Below are 14,973 nucleotides of genomic sequence, written 5' to 3' on the forward strand. Positions count from 1 at the left end.
TGGGAGACCAAACAGCTGTACATATCTCTCTATCAGTGTTATAGAGGGCCGACAATTTATGAGTTTACCCTATATAAGCTGTATACAGAGTAAAACAGATTTATTTGGGGTTTGGATCCCATTGGGAACTGGGAATCTGGGTGCTAGATACAGAAGCACTTCTTAAGCTGTTTTCAGTTAAGCCTGCAGCTTTTGGAGGACGTGGTTCAGACCTGGGTCTGTGTTTGCAGCAGGCTAGCGTGTCTGGCTCAACAAGACAGGGTACGGAAGTCCCAAGCTGACAGGGAAAACAGGCTCAGAGGTAGTCTCAGCAATCAGGTGACAGTCTCAAGAGGGTTTCTGTGACCCAACCCATCACAGCTACTCTCACATACTACATCATCAACAGGAACATTCTGGCCCCAAGGCCTTGTGGAATGGGGCCTGGGTGCATGCCCTGTCTCCAGCACCCTCTCTCCTTCTGATCAATGTGGCACTCACAGTTGTGGGAAGCACACAAGGGGCCAGGCAAGTTATCCATGCAAGTTGTGGATCTATTGCCACCAGGGACAGGATAGCTGAACAGACTACATCTCCAATTAAGACTGGTCACTTAATACATGACTATCTTCCTCCAGCCCCCATAATATATCAATTAGCATTTTTATCAGATATCAGTTAGCATTTTTCTCAGAATGTATATGGTTGTTCATTGTGAATGATACAATACTCAGTTTTAATATGACCCGCCAGACATCAAACCTGTCATCTGTTCTGTACACTTACTTCCCATTGAATCTTGAATCAACCTCAAGGTCTCAGTCTTTATCTCCAAAGCTGTCAATGGCCAGGGCCCTGCATTTATAAAAGTTAATGTAAAGTTCTGAGGTGAGGACTGTGGGCAACAACTTTGCTCCTCAGCCTCAATGGAACTTTCTACCTCAAGGGTAAAGTGTGATACTGTATGAAATATGGGAGATACTTTATGATATTGTTGATACCAATATTCTAAAATTGCAAGGAATCTGACAAGATATGCCATGTAAGGTATCTATGAAAATGTTATGATTTGCCAAGTAAGATAATCTTGTTTATATGTTTTATCACCTTTGTATTGTGAGTTATAGATATGTAGGGTATATCTGTATTTCAAACTTGTGCTGTGTTTCTGGGTGACACCCCCAGACAGAATGGCATCAGCACTAAACCTGCTTGATGGCCCATCAAGAAACATCAGCTGTACAATGAACCCATTGAAAAAAAGCCAGTGACTAACCTTATGAGTCAGCAAGAGATGTAGGGGGATGCCTATGGACAGAACTCTAAGACTTTTCCATTCCATGTGCTGTGAAACTTGTGTTTGGGACACAGGAAGTATAAGTCACATGGCAAACGATATAAAAGACAGCTGCATCATCTCCATTTTGTCTTTAATCCTGCTTCCTACCTCTGGAGCAACTTCTCTACAAACTGAAGCTCTGAACAAAAGGACAATGACCCATCCAAGCTGTGGATGTGCTCCAGAGGGACTTTCAAGCCAGCAAACTCACTAACATTGGTGAGAACCTGATATATGGACTTTGAAATCTTATGTATATATCTGACTGCTTGACCATTTAAAAACTCTCTTCTTGTTCTTTCTTTCATTTATAATAAACCTTTAGTTTTAGATGCTAAAGGATTGTCTGGCACTGTGATATTTTGGGTAAGATCAAACTAATATTGACCTGGTAATGTGGCTGCACCTTTAAGGTCTGAAGAACATTTTGTGTAGTGAGCAGAGTTTTTAAATAACTTCTCACTGTACTGGACCTATGTTCTGATTGGGAGCCAGAGAATTGGAATGCAATAAATGAGGCTGTGTTATTTCTTTTTTCACCTTTTTGATAACCCGTGGGGGAGAGGAGAGATCAGGAGCACAGTTTGTGACTGGTTGGTGAGTCTAACTTCAGTGTTAACCATCAGTTTTGGGAGAATCTGCTCTCCTTCTTGCAACTGCCCTGACCTTGGCATTTTCAGGGAGGGCTACCTCAGGCACCCTGAGTCACATAAAGCTGGTCTGTGCAGGAGACAGAGCTGTCTAGGCGGTGAGTCTGAAACTGTGGAACAACCTCCCCACAAGAATATTCCAAACCTTATTACCTTCCTCTCCAAGTGCAAGGTGTTCTTCTTCCACCTGCCTTCTCTTAAAGAAACCTGAAACAGCATGTACATTTTAAAAAATCCTCAAAATCTTACCAAAACAAAACTACACTGCACACACAATTTTCCTCAAGAGATAAGACAAGATAAGAGAGAGAATGAACTCTCCATGACAGATGCTTGTCATGTCACTTAATGCACTACTGAAGGGCACTCAGATCCCACAGTGATGAAGGCAGTTAACAAGAAGTATAAGTGAGGCCAGAAGTGCAGTTTGGAGTATTGAGCTACAACACAGAAACACAAAGGCATCTTGTGAGTGTCCTAATTCTTCACACACTGAAAGGATTGAATAGGGATTTTCAGTATGAGGCTAGATGCTGATGGTTTGATATAGAGAAAGAAAGCCCGGGGTGGCTTTTCTCTGGTGGTTAAGGGCCTTATTGCCTATTATTAATTATGGTGCTCCACCTGGACAGATTCACTCTGGGTAAGATCCATGGGGAGTTTAATAGTTAAAGTGCTCAGTAATAAAGTTTGGTTATTTGGTTAATAAAGTTGTGGCCATCCATTTTAAACCATAAGCCATCTATGAGGCATATTTTTACTCCACCTTCCATGCCCATGCCAACTCCAGGTAGCATTTGCCAAAATGGGATTTGCAGGCAGCCATACACACAAATTTTGAAAGCACAGTATAGGCGGTCAGTTTTGAGAATCTGGACCACAATAAAAATCTTATTTTGCATGCATCCCTTATTTTGCATGCATCCCTTATTTTGCATCCCTTCCTTCTTCCATATCCACCAAACAAATGCTGCACGAAAGAGGAAACTGGAGTTCCTTGGTTAACATTTTCCACCTATTACAATCACAGATAAACCCCAGGCTGCCTATTTAAATTAGAAACCAGTGACTCCCTGGTACTGTAGTTGCTTCATCATTGCTTTTACATTTTTATCAGGAACTGATAATGCCTTATTTTCAAGAGCTGCATGCCAAAGAATTGTAAAGAATTAATAATATATAAACACATAACAGATAGTGTACAGCACTGCATAAATGCCTTACGAATAATTTATGGTATATTTGCAGCACAGAATAGTTTTAAACACATCAACCATTGCAGTTATTTTATTTTAAAGGTATGTATTCCATTATAAATGGCTTGTTAAATAATTAGGGAACGTTGATATCTGCGTGTTTTCTGGGAATGGTTTATGAAGGAGTTATAAATGGGTCCAGCACTACTGAAAATGCATTTACTGTGTTTTAAGAATGGTGTGTTTGATTATAAAATGCTTACTGAACATAAATTCACCACTTGGAATAAATGTGAAGCCCTATTTTAATAGTAAATGCCTTTACAACAGAACTATGACCTATCTGTAGCAGACATATAAATATTAATGATGAGTGAACTTCTTTGCATAAGAAGTGACCTGAACCTTCGCATTCAGCACATGGTCAAACAATTTTTTAAGTTTAGGGAAGTATGGTTAACTTTTATAATTGCATTTCATTTTTTTATTTGCCTCCGTTCAGCCTGATTCAAACCAAGACTCAGAGCAAATGTGCAAGGAAAGGAAAGCAAGCCTCACAGTATCTACTACTTGAAAGGGAGCAGGAATTACAGTGAATCTCTCATGAGACTGCCAACTCCCAACTCAATGCTCCTTTTCCCAACTCCTTCCTTTTGTATCCCTGGCCAATTGCCTGATTACAGAGGCATCCCAGTCCCAGCTCCATCTCTTGAATTTACACTGACCCAGAGGTTGTGCCATGCCCATCATTGTTAGCTTTCTATTGCCGTGAACTCTGGATCAAAACTGACCATTGAATGCCTGTCTGGTTATCTTGGCCATCACTTCATTATCCACACACTCTTGCTCTTTACACAGTTCCAGTGATAAAAGCTTAAATGGGATCTGCTTCCTCCTTATCACCCTCAACAATATCCTTATTCCTCTGCAAAGCCTTAAATCTCTCACCCAAACTCCAACAGATGTTCTGTCTTTGGGAGCATTTCATTAGGAGGCCTCTCTTCTTATTTTGACACTGCTGGTCTTTAACAGCACTCTGTTCAAATGTCATGTTCTGGAGCTTTCCACTAGTATACTAGTGCTGAAGAATGCATTGCAACATCCTATCTTCCCTTTCCGATACAAACCCAAGAACTCACACCCCAGAAGAAACTCAATATATATTTTAGTAAAACAGATTTTACCTTGGGACTTGTACAGATCAAAAAAGACTGAAGGTGTTTGTGTGGCACAAAAGTATGTGAACCTAAAGAGTTTGTAGTTTGTTTGAGATTCAGGATGGTTCTACAGTTTTCTTTGCTTATGGACTATGTTTAAATATGATGCTAAAATCAAATAACAGAAGGAAGAAAGTTATGCACTTGGGGACTTGAAGACTCAAAATTTTAAATACAAAAAGAACCTGTAAAATCCATGCTGAAATTAACTGCAATACAAAAACTAATATTTGCAAAGACCTTTTTTTAAAAGAAAACCAGCTATATATAAGTTCTTTTAGAAGCAGTTTCCCATGTTTCTTCAAAACTGTTGAAATTTTGTTTTAACAATATGTTTGGAAAAGGAATAAAGAAGCATTTTCTTTGGCTTGAGAAACAAAGACAAGCATTTGGCATCAGGACAAATGCATTGCCTAGAATGAATCAGATCTAACAGGGAATCTGACTACATGCACCAAAGAAGTCATAAAAAAAATCCTTCATTGTGCTACTTTTCTGATTACAAGATAGTGTTACAATGAAAGTAGCTGACTGCACACTAAGGAGGTCTATAACATAAAAGTGACAATTTCCCAGTCGCAAAGATGCTCAGTAGGTAGTAAGCCTGTATAAAAACTATACAATTCTGAAACCCTCAGTTGCCTCATTACAATTATAAAATAGCAAACAAGAGAATTTAAAGGTTTTAAAGCCTTTGAGCATTAGTATATTAATGTGGTAAATGGGAATACAAAGCAGAAAGTAAAAACATTTACCATTATCCCTGATCTATGATTTTTATAGAGTGGAGGAGGAAAGTAAAGTGTATGAAGGAATAACACAATACACAAGACCATATGATATGTGATATCCCAAGAAATACAACCAAACAACTACAAGACTGTTTTGTAGTTACTTCAACCAGTCATGGAAAACACAAAACTACACACACACACACACCAATCAGGACATAAAATAGTTTTTGTCCTACCTGGTCCTTTGGATCATTTTTACAGTGTCAGTCTGGACAACATGTGGGATTAGGAAGTTGTCCTCATCTAAACAACTCTGGTGTGTATATGCCCATATTGAGTAGCCTAATATCCTGCTGGATTTCCAGTTTAAGTAATCTCATTCTACTCACCTTCCTGAAGTTTCAGTTGAATACAGTACTCTTTTTCACTTCCTGCCCTAAATGTGTGTGTAGTGTTAAAACAGCTGCTATGAATACACTTGGGATGGTTGCATTTCAGTGGCAGGGTGAAATGACTGCTGTAGATAGTATTTGTAAAGTGCTCTGATAGGAATACTTCAGCATAAAAGATATGCTGTCCACTGGGAAGGACAGAGTTCCACTGAGAATGAAGGGGGTAAAAGGTTTTCAGGAGTAAGTTCTCAGACAACATGGGAAAACAATTGTGTGCATAAAATCTACACATAGTTACGCTGATTGCGGAGACAAACCAGGTACCTACATGTACAAACATGTCTAATTACCATTGTTGGCCCTCACCTGATTTGATTTTAGAGTATGAAAAAACTGAAGAAAAACATCTTGTTCTACTGTAAAATCACTTAGAAGGCCAGTCCCACAGCTGGAGTAAAGGAACCCATGAAGATCTGGCTATAAGATTTTATTGTGCATTCATTGTAACACAGATCTTTGAGGTTTGCAAGTTTAACATTTTCAAATAATGAGTCTCCACTGGCCTCTAGCCCAATGTGCACAAACAAAACAAAACAAAAAATCTATCTATGGTACTGTGAGGTAGGGAAGTGCTATTATTTTACTATTACATTTGACAGATGGGAAAGTGAGGCACAGAGTGACTTTCCTGAGGTCACACACAAAGTCTGTGGTAGACCAGTGAGTCCCAGGCAACACCCATAACCACTGGATCAAGCTTCCTCTCTAAAACCTTCTGTTTTAAGGCATTTTAAAATCAGTGCTGTCCGAGAGCTTTATGAAATTATCACTTCAGTAATATATAGTTACAATATTGTTTGACTATAAAAATGTATTAGTACTTAGGGCCAAATTTTCTTTTTAAAATGGCCTCTGTTTTGTAGGTACAGCTTACCCTGCAAAATTTCCACCTACATATTTCACCTGCAGCTGAAGGGGGCTAGGACTTAACTTATAAGACCTACCCCATAACATAAATTATAGCTTGTTATTTACTGTTATATTGTGGAGATTCTACTTCCATATATGAGCTTCTCATAAACAAACTAGGGAAATACAACCTACATGGAGCTACTATAAGTGGTTGGAAAACCATTTCCAGAGAGTAATCAGTGGTTCACAGTCAAGCTGGAAGGGCATATCAATTGGGGTCCCACAGGGATCAGTTCTGGATCTGGTCTGTTCAATATCTTCATCAATGATTTAGATAATGGCAGGGAGAAAACACTTATAAAGTTTGAGACTGATACCAAGCTGGGAGGGGTTGCAAGTGCTTTGGAGGGTAGCATTCAAATTCAAAATGATCTGGAGAAATGGTCTGAAGTAAATGGGAAGAAATTCAATAAGGACAAATGCAAAGTACTCCACTTAGGAAGGAACAATGACGATCTAGGAAGGAGTACTGTGAAAAGGGTTCTTGGGGGATATAGTGGATCACAAACTAAATATGTGTGAACGCTGTTGCAAAAAAAAAAAAAAGGAAACAGCATTCTAGGATGTATTAGAGGAGTGTTGTAAGCAAGACACAAGAAGTAATTCTTCCGCTCTGCTTCATGCTGATTAGGCCTCAACTGGAGTATCGTGTCCAGTTCTGGGTGCAACATTTCAAGAAAGATGTGGACAAATTAAAGACCGTCCAGAGAAGAGCAACAAAAAAGATGAAAGTCTAGAAAACATGACCTATGAGGGAAGATTGAAAAAAACTTGGTTTGTTTAGTCTGGAGAAGAGAAGACAGTGGGGACATGATAACAGTTTTCAAGTACATAAAAAGTTGTTACAAAGAGGAGGGGGGCGGTATTGTTCTCCTTAACATCTAAGAATAGGACAAAAAAACAATGGTCTTAAATTGCAGCAAGTTGTGGTTTAGGTTGAGCATTAGGATAAACTTCCTAACTGTCAGGGTGGTTAAGTACTGGAATACATTGCCTAGAGAGGAATCACTGGAGATTTTTAAGAGCAGATTGGACAAAGACCTGTCAGGGATGGTCTATAATAGTTAGTCCTGCCATGAATCTAGGGGACTAGACTAAGTGACCTGTCAAGGTCCCTTCAGTCCTACAATTCTATGATTCTCTGATTGACAGTGCAGCTGTAAAAGGGGGATTATGACATCAATCTATTTTTCTTTAAACAAAAATTAAATACAAAATTTACAGTATTTCAGAGTAACAGCCGTGTTAGTCTGTATTCGCAAAAAGAAAAGGAGTACTTGTGGCACCTTAGAGACTAACCAATTTATTTGAGCATGAGCTTTCGTGAGCTACAGCTCACTTCATCGGATGCATACCGTGGAAACTTCAGCAGACTTTATATACACACAGAGATCATAAAACAATACCTCCTCCCACCCCACTGTCCTGCTGGTAATAGCTTATCTAAAGTGATCATCATTCCACACAAAGATGGACTACAAGCCGTCAAGAACACTATCCCCGATAATGTCACGGCTAACCTGGTGGCTGAACTTTGTGACTTTGTCCTTACCCATAACTATTTTACATTTGGGGACAATGTATACCTTCAGATCAGCGGCACTGCTATGGGTACCCGCATGGCCCCACAGTATGCCAACATTTTTATGGCTGATTTAGAACAACGCTTCCTCAGCTCTCGTCCCCTAAAGCCCCTACTCTACTTGCGCTATATTGATGACATCTTCATCATCTGGACCCATGGAAAAGAAGCCCTTGAGGAATTCCACCATGATTTCAATAACTTCTATCCCACCATCAACCTCAGCCTGGTCCAGTCCACACAAGAGATCCACTTCCTGGACACTACAGTGCTAATAAACAATGGTCACATAAACACCACCCTATACCGGAAACCTACTGACCGCTATTCCTACCTACATGCCTCCAGCTTTCACCCTGACCACACCACACAATCCATCATCTACAGCCAAGCTCTGCGATACAACCGCATTTGCTCCAAACCCTCAGACAGAGACAAACACCTACAAGATCTCTGTCAAGCTTTCTTACAACTACAATACCCACCTGCGGAAGTGAAGAAACAGATTGATAGAGCCAGAAGAGTTCCCAGAAGTTACCTACTACAGGACAGGCCTAACAAAGAAAATAACAGAATGCCACTAGCGGTCACCTTCAGCCCCCAACTAAAACCCCTCCAACGCATTATTAAGGATCTACAACCTATCCCAAAGGATGACCCAACACTCTCACAAATCTTGGGAGACAGACCAGTCCTTGCCTACAGACAGCCCCGCAACCTGAAGCAAATACTCACCAACAACCACATACCACACAACAGAACCACTAACCCAGGAACTTATCCTTGCAACAAAGCCCGTTGCCAACTGTGCCCACATATCTATTCAGGGGACACCATCACAGGGCCTAATAACATCAGCCACACTATCAGAGGCTCGTTCACCTGCACATCCACCAATGTGATATATGCCATCATGTGCCAGCAATGCCCCTCTGCCATTTACATTGGTCAAACTGGACAGTCTCTACGTAAAAGAATAAATGGACACAAATCAGATGTCAAGAATTATAACATTCATAAACTAGTCGGAGAACACTTCAATCTCTCTGGTCACGCAATCACAGACATGAAGGTCGCTATCTTAAAACAAAAAAACTTCAAATCCAGACTCCAGCGAGAAACTGCTGAATTGGAATTCATTTGCAAATTGGATACTATTAATTTAGGCTTAAATAGAGACTGGGAGTGGCTAAGCCATTATGCAAGGTAGCCTATTTCCCCTTGTTTTTTCCTACCCCCCCCCCCAGACGTTCTGGTTAAACTTGGATTTAAACTTGGAGAGTGGTCAGTTTGGATGAGCTATTGCCAGCAGGAGAGTGAGTTTGTGTGAGTGTGTGTGTGTGTCCGGGAAAAAAAGGGGGTGGGGTGGGGTGAGAAAGCCTGGATTTGTGCTGGACATGGCCCACCTTGATTACCATGCACATTGTAGGGAGAGTGGTCACTTTGGATGAGCTATTACCAGCAGGAGAGTGAGTTTGTGTGTGTGTTTTTTGGAGGGGGGTGAGGGGGTGAGAGAACCTGGATTTGTGCAGGAAATGGCCCACCTTGATTATCATGCACATTGTGTAGAGAGTTGTCACTTTGGATGGGCTATTACCAGCAGGAGAGTGAGTTTGTGTGTGGGGGGGTGGAGGGTGAGAAAACCTGGATTTGTGCTGGAAATGGCCCAACTTGATGATCACTTTAGATAAGCTATTACCAGCAGGACAGTGGGGTGGGAGGAGGTATTGTTTTATGATCTCTGTGTGTATATAAAGTCTGCTGAAGTTTCCACGGTATGCATCCGATGAAGTGAGCTGTAGCTCACGAAAGCTCATGCTCAAATAAATTGGTTAGTCTCTAAGGTGCCACAAGTACTCCTTTTCTTTTTGAAAATTTACAGTGAAAACCCTGTAGCTGATTTCACAAAATACAATATATGTCTGCATATCTAATATCAGAATCAGGTCTAAAGTTCATTGTGTCACTGTCAGTGTGTTCTTGTAAAGGCTTCTGAACTCAGCTGATAGTTTTCCAAGCCAGTATACGGTTGTATGTGAAACCAGATATAGGAACAGTTAAGTGGCTGCAGACTGGAACAAAAGTTTCAAGCTGCCACTTACAAAACCAGATTAATGAATGGAGAGGCTGTTAGAAATGATAGTTGAAGATATGTATAAGGGAGCTACTTTACTCCAAATTAATGCCAACATTTTGGAGGCTCATCTCGAAATATCCAAACTCAGCATCTTCACTTTTCACTAGTTGGTTCAAACATTTTCCATAGTATTGACCTATGTTGTTTACCCCCACTGAATTTCACTTTAAGCTTTGGATCTGAAGAATGACAAAAGCAAACTTAGTTGAAATCACCATAACAATGAAAATTTGTGAATTTTAATATGACTTAATTGCAAAAGGAAAAGCTAACCAGTTTGCTACTGTTCACTTATGAATGCATAATGCTTAGCAAACATTCTAATAAACTTGTGTGAGTAACTCTTTATTATTGTTAGTAATAAGTGTCTGCATAAAACTCCTCTCCAATGTGATATTATGAGAACAGATCCATTTTAGGTCCTGATTCTGCAGCGGAATATCTCATGTGAGTAAGTTTTACTCAGTGGGAGTGTGGGTTGCAGAATCAAGCCCTTAAAAGGGAAGAGAGGCATCCTGCACTGGTAGGAGAAATGATAACAACACATTATTTTTTCTGAGATCATTTGGAGAACTGCAGAATGAGGGCTGCTATGTGTGATTATACAAAATGCCTTCCTCGGGGTCCTTAAGATCAAAGTAGGAGCTGCAGCCTGCTTGGTTTTCAGGAGTCCTTTATTTCTGCCATTCTGCCAGTGGACAATATGCGACAGCAATGGTGGGAGTCAATGAGTCGTGGATAATTTGGTATTTCTGCCGTTCTTTTGCTGAATATTTTTCTCTCATTCTCTTTACGGAATTATTGATTTTTAAAAATGCATGAAGTTCTTAAAGGGGCATGCTCTTCTATTTGGCAACTTAAAAATTAACTTCCTCTTCCTCATTGTGCCACCATTTCATGCATCTCAAACTCAAAACCATTCTGTTATAAAATCTTGCTGTAAGGAAACATCCAATATATCTTGTGATTAGCCTCATATTGTAGAATAAGGAATAAGTCAAAATCTTTTCATGAAAAGATCTGGATGTGTACAGCATTATAGACTTTCAGACATTTACCAAGCCAGATTCAATGCACTTCTATGCAGAACTACAATCTATACTGGCACGGGGAGTGTGGGGGTGGGGGGGGAAACAAACAAAGTTAACTGAATCAGATAGGTTTCAGAGTAGCAGCCGTGTTAGTCTGTATTAGCAGAAAGAACAGGAGGACTTGTGGCACCTTAGAGACTAACCAATTTATTTGAGCATAAGCTTTCGTGAGCTACAGCTCACTTCATCGGATGCATTCAGTGGAAAATACTGTATTTTGCACTGAATGCATCCGATGAAGTGAGCTGTAGCTCACGAAAGCTTATGCTCAAATAAATTGGTTAGTCTCTAAGGTGCCACAAGTCCTCCTTTTCTTTTTGTGAATCAGGTACAATAGTGAAAACTAAAAAGTGTGAAAAGCCAAACAAATGTACTGGTGTGCAGCTGTCACACTGCCTGGATTCACTTTTACTTCAATGTCAAATTGCTGAATGCTGGTGCTCAGAGAAATGACAAAGCTACAGTGAAGCTTTAGGAGGAGAGGACAGCAGTTTTGGTCTCATGGACTTCTAGAAGATGAGAGGTGGTCACTACAAGCAGCCAGAAGAAAGAAAAGGAAAAACATAAGACCCCCTAGAGGGCGCACATGGAAGAAAACAGTAACAAGAAGTAGCAAAGGATCATCCTTTATATCATTTTGCATGAACCCAAGATAAATGAAATCATCCTTCCTCTTTAATCCCAGATAGATATACATGTAGTTCCCAAAGAAGCAGAATAAATGGTTTAAAGTTCAAAGAAGATGATCTTTGGGCATCAGATATATTAACACTGAGTAGGCATAGTTAGACACACTTTAATTATGGATCTCCAATAGAGGTTTAATTTATTTATTTATTATTTTTGATAATTTATTTATATATTATTTTTGATAATGTCTTGCAAGAGACTGTTAAGGAAATCTGATAACGTAGTAAACAACAGGTTCATTCAAGGTTAATTGATAATCTGAAAGATGGGCTGGATGATCACAGGAGCTGGTCCCAACCCTTCTATTTAGGTTTCTTAACATTTTCCATTATCACATTTTTTTTCCTTTGAGAAGCTGTAATGCCCTCCCTTATTTTCAAGCCTTTGATATTTGACAGGAGGAAAGTCTTCAGGCTCGAAAACTGCCCTTTCTTTATGCAATAAAATTACATGCAGGTTTAGCTGATCTAGAAACTGGTAAAAAACATCATCTTTTCCCTTCACTCACTTGCATTCCTCAGGAAAATTCCAGCAGCCTGACAAAATAACAATAAACTTGAGCCAGGCCCATGTCACCACCAAAGCAGCAGCACGCATTGTGCTGGGAATGGCTAGGTAATGATAGATCAGTTGTGTGGTGGCTGTGGGGATCCTGTAGGCCAGGGATCAGCAGCCTTTGGCACGTGGCCCGTCAGTGAAATCTGCGGCCGGGCCGGTTTGTTTACCTGCAACGTCCGCAGGTTCGGCCGATCGCAGCTCCCACTGGCCGCAGTTCACCATTCCAGGCCAATTACAGTGATAACTGTGTACACTTGGCTGTTGAATTTTGGGAAACATAATAACAGCCAGTAGTTACTTTAGCTGTCAGTTTCTTTTCCTAGTGAAACAGTAATTAAAGAATATAAAAACAAAGCACCTAAATTCTGCATAGAAAATAAATAGGCAGGCAGATTGAGTACTAAGTATTGATTTCTGAGAACAAGCTTTACAGTTAGTTTCCTTTCCCCAAAGATATGCCTCCTGTACACTCTTATTAAAAATTATTGGATCATTATGACCCAGTTTTCCAAAACAAGACATCCCTAATCCTCCCATAACTAAAATTTGACCACCAGCCATACCCATCTACTTATTCCTTCCCTCCTTTCCTCAACTGACACTACTCAGAGAAAGCATGGCAAAAAAACAGGCCTGGCATCATATCTTGAAGGACAACAGACAAGGGCTCTGGTGAACTCACAATATTATCTACACATTTTTTCCATGTATTTCCTTCATCCTATCAGCAGAACCTCTGAATCACCAAGCAACCAGTTTGCCCCTATCCAAGCCCTAATCCAACAAAACTCTAGGCAAGCCATGCAATTGCACCAGTCAGATCTGACAAACAAGAGATATAGAACTGAGCATGATCTAATAATGGAGATATTATAGTCCATACAACATGGCCTTCTCATCTCCTCCATCAGTCTCTCATACACATTGCACAGGAAGGGCGACAGAATGGAGCCCTATGATACCTCATGTGAGAGAGCCTCAAAGCTGACAGCCATGGACACAAACCAAGAAAAAATAACTCCACCTATCCTGGCCAAGGGCTGCAGTCATGTGTACACCACTTTTTGGGTCAAAAATATCTGATAGATCTGAAAGCATCAGCACTGGTTCTTGGGTTATGTCATCACCAGCAGCAATCCGCCAACCAACATAAATAAGACACAGTCCATACTACAGCTCGTCAAAATATTGTAAAGATTTTTCATGAAAACTTCTGAAAAAGTCAACATAGTGTTCATTCCATGAGTTTGTAAAATGAATAATTTCTCATTTATACAGTTTTTATTTCCAAAAATAATCACATTTTCAGTTTCTCCCTTTTCCCTCCTTTCCACCCCTTTTTTCCTTCTCTTCCCACCCCTCCCCTTCTTTGTTTTGTTTTTTTGTTTCTCCATTTTATATATATAACATTCCACTTGTGTTAACTGCTAGGTCACTCCAATCTTCGACTCTGTGAGCCAGCCTTACCCTGCGCCGCTGTGAGAACTCCCACTCCCGGGCTGTTCACACACAGCCTCTAGCATTAAGCTGCCCGCAGCTAAATGAGTGAGCACATTTGGCCAGCCGTTGCTTGGATTGTGCAACCGAATGACACTAGCCAATATCCCCAGACCCAGACACAACCCTAGAGCCTCCATCTTGCAGTGTCCAGTTATGCCCACTGGACGCTGCAAGCTTATATGAGTACATCAATTTAACAAAGAAATTGATATGTACCAGGCTTGTTATCCCAAGGGGAATCTCTGAAATGCTTCAAAACAAACACACTGCTTCAGGTAGAATAAACAAACAAATGTATTAACTACAAAAGATTTTAAGTGATTATAAGTCAAAAAACAACAAGTCAGATTTGGTCAAATGAAATAAAAGCAAAACACATTCTAAGCTGGCAAACTCCTTCTGTTAGCTGCTGTGCTGTTCGCTGCTCAGCTGGTTCACAGCTGACTGGCTTTTTATACAGTCAGGCCCACTTAAGGCTCACCTGGAACAAAGCACTCCCAGTTCCCGTCCTTTTCAAACAACCAATCAAGCACACGGTCAAACTGTCCTCACAACAAACACTCAGATACTCACCAACACAGCCTCCTTAATGCAGCCCTTAGTATACCTCCTCTCAGGCAGATCCCAGGCAAACTCCTTCTGTTACCTGCTGTGCTGTTCGCTGCTCAGCCGGTTCGCAGCTAGCAAGAGATGGTAAGAGTAACAAGAAGGGTTTCTTCAGGTATGTTAGCAACAAGAAGAAAGTCAAGGAAAGTGTGGGCCCCTTACTGAATGAGGGAGGCAACCTAGTGACGGAGGATGTGGAAAAAGCTAATGTACTCAATGCTTTTTTTGCCTCTGTCTTCACGAACAAGGTCAGCTCCCAGACTACTGCACTGGGCAGCACAGCATGGGAAGGAGGTGACCAGCCCTCTGAGGAGAAGGAAGTGGTTTGGG

At 40.5% G+C, this 14,973-nt stretch overlaps 1 long non-coding RNA gene across 1 annotated transcript in view; it reads right to left on the reverse strand.

The window, feature by feature from the left end:
• LOC125634993 (uncharacterized) overlaps positions 1-14,647 on the reverse strand; it is a 52,377-nt gene extending 37,730 nt beyond the window's left edge. The window contains exon 1 of the long non-coding RNA XR_007356107.2: positions 14,611-14,647. This is a non-coding gene — a long non-coding RNA (uncharacterized LOC125634993). The remainder of the gene's footprint in view (positions 1-14,610) is intronic.
• Positions 14,648-14,973: the final 326 nt, after the last annotated feature.

Source organism: Caretta caretta, chromosome 3, assembly GCF_965140235.1.
Source record: "Caretta caretta isolate rCarCar2 chromosome 3, rCarCar1.hap1, whole genome shotgun sequence".
Taxonomy (NCBI): Eukaryota; Metazoa; Chordata; order Testudines; family Cheloniidae; genus Caretta; species Caretta caretta.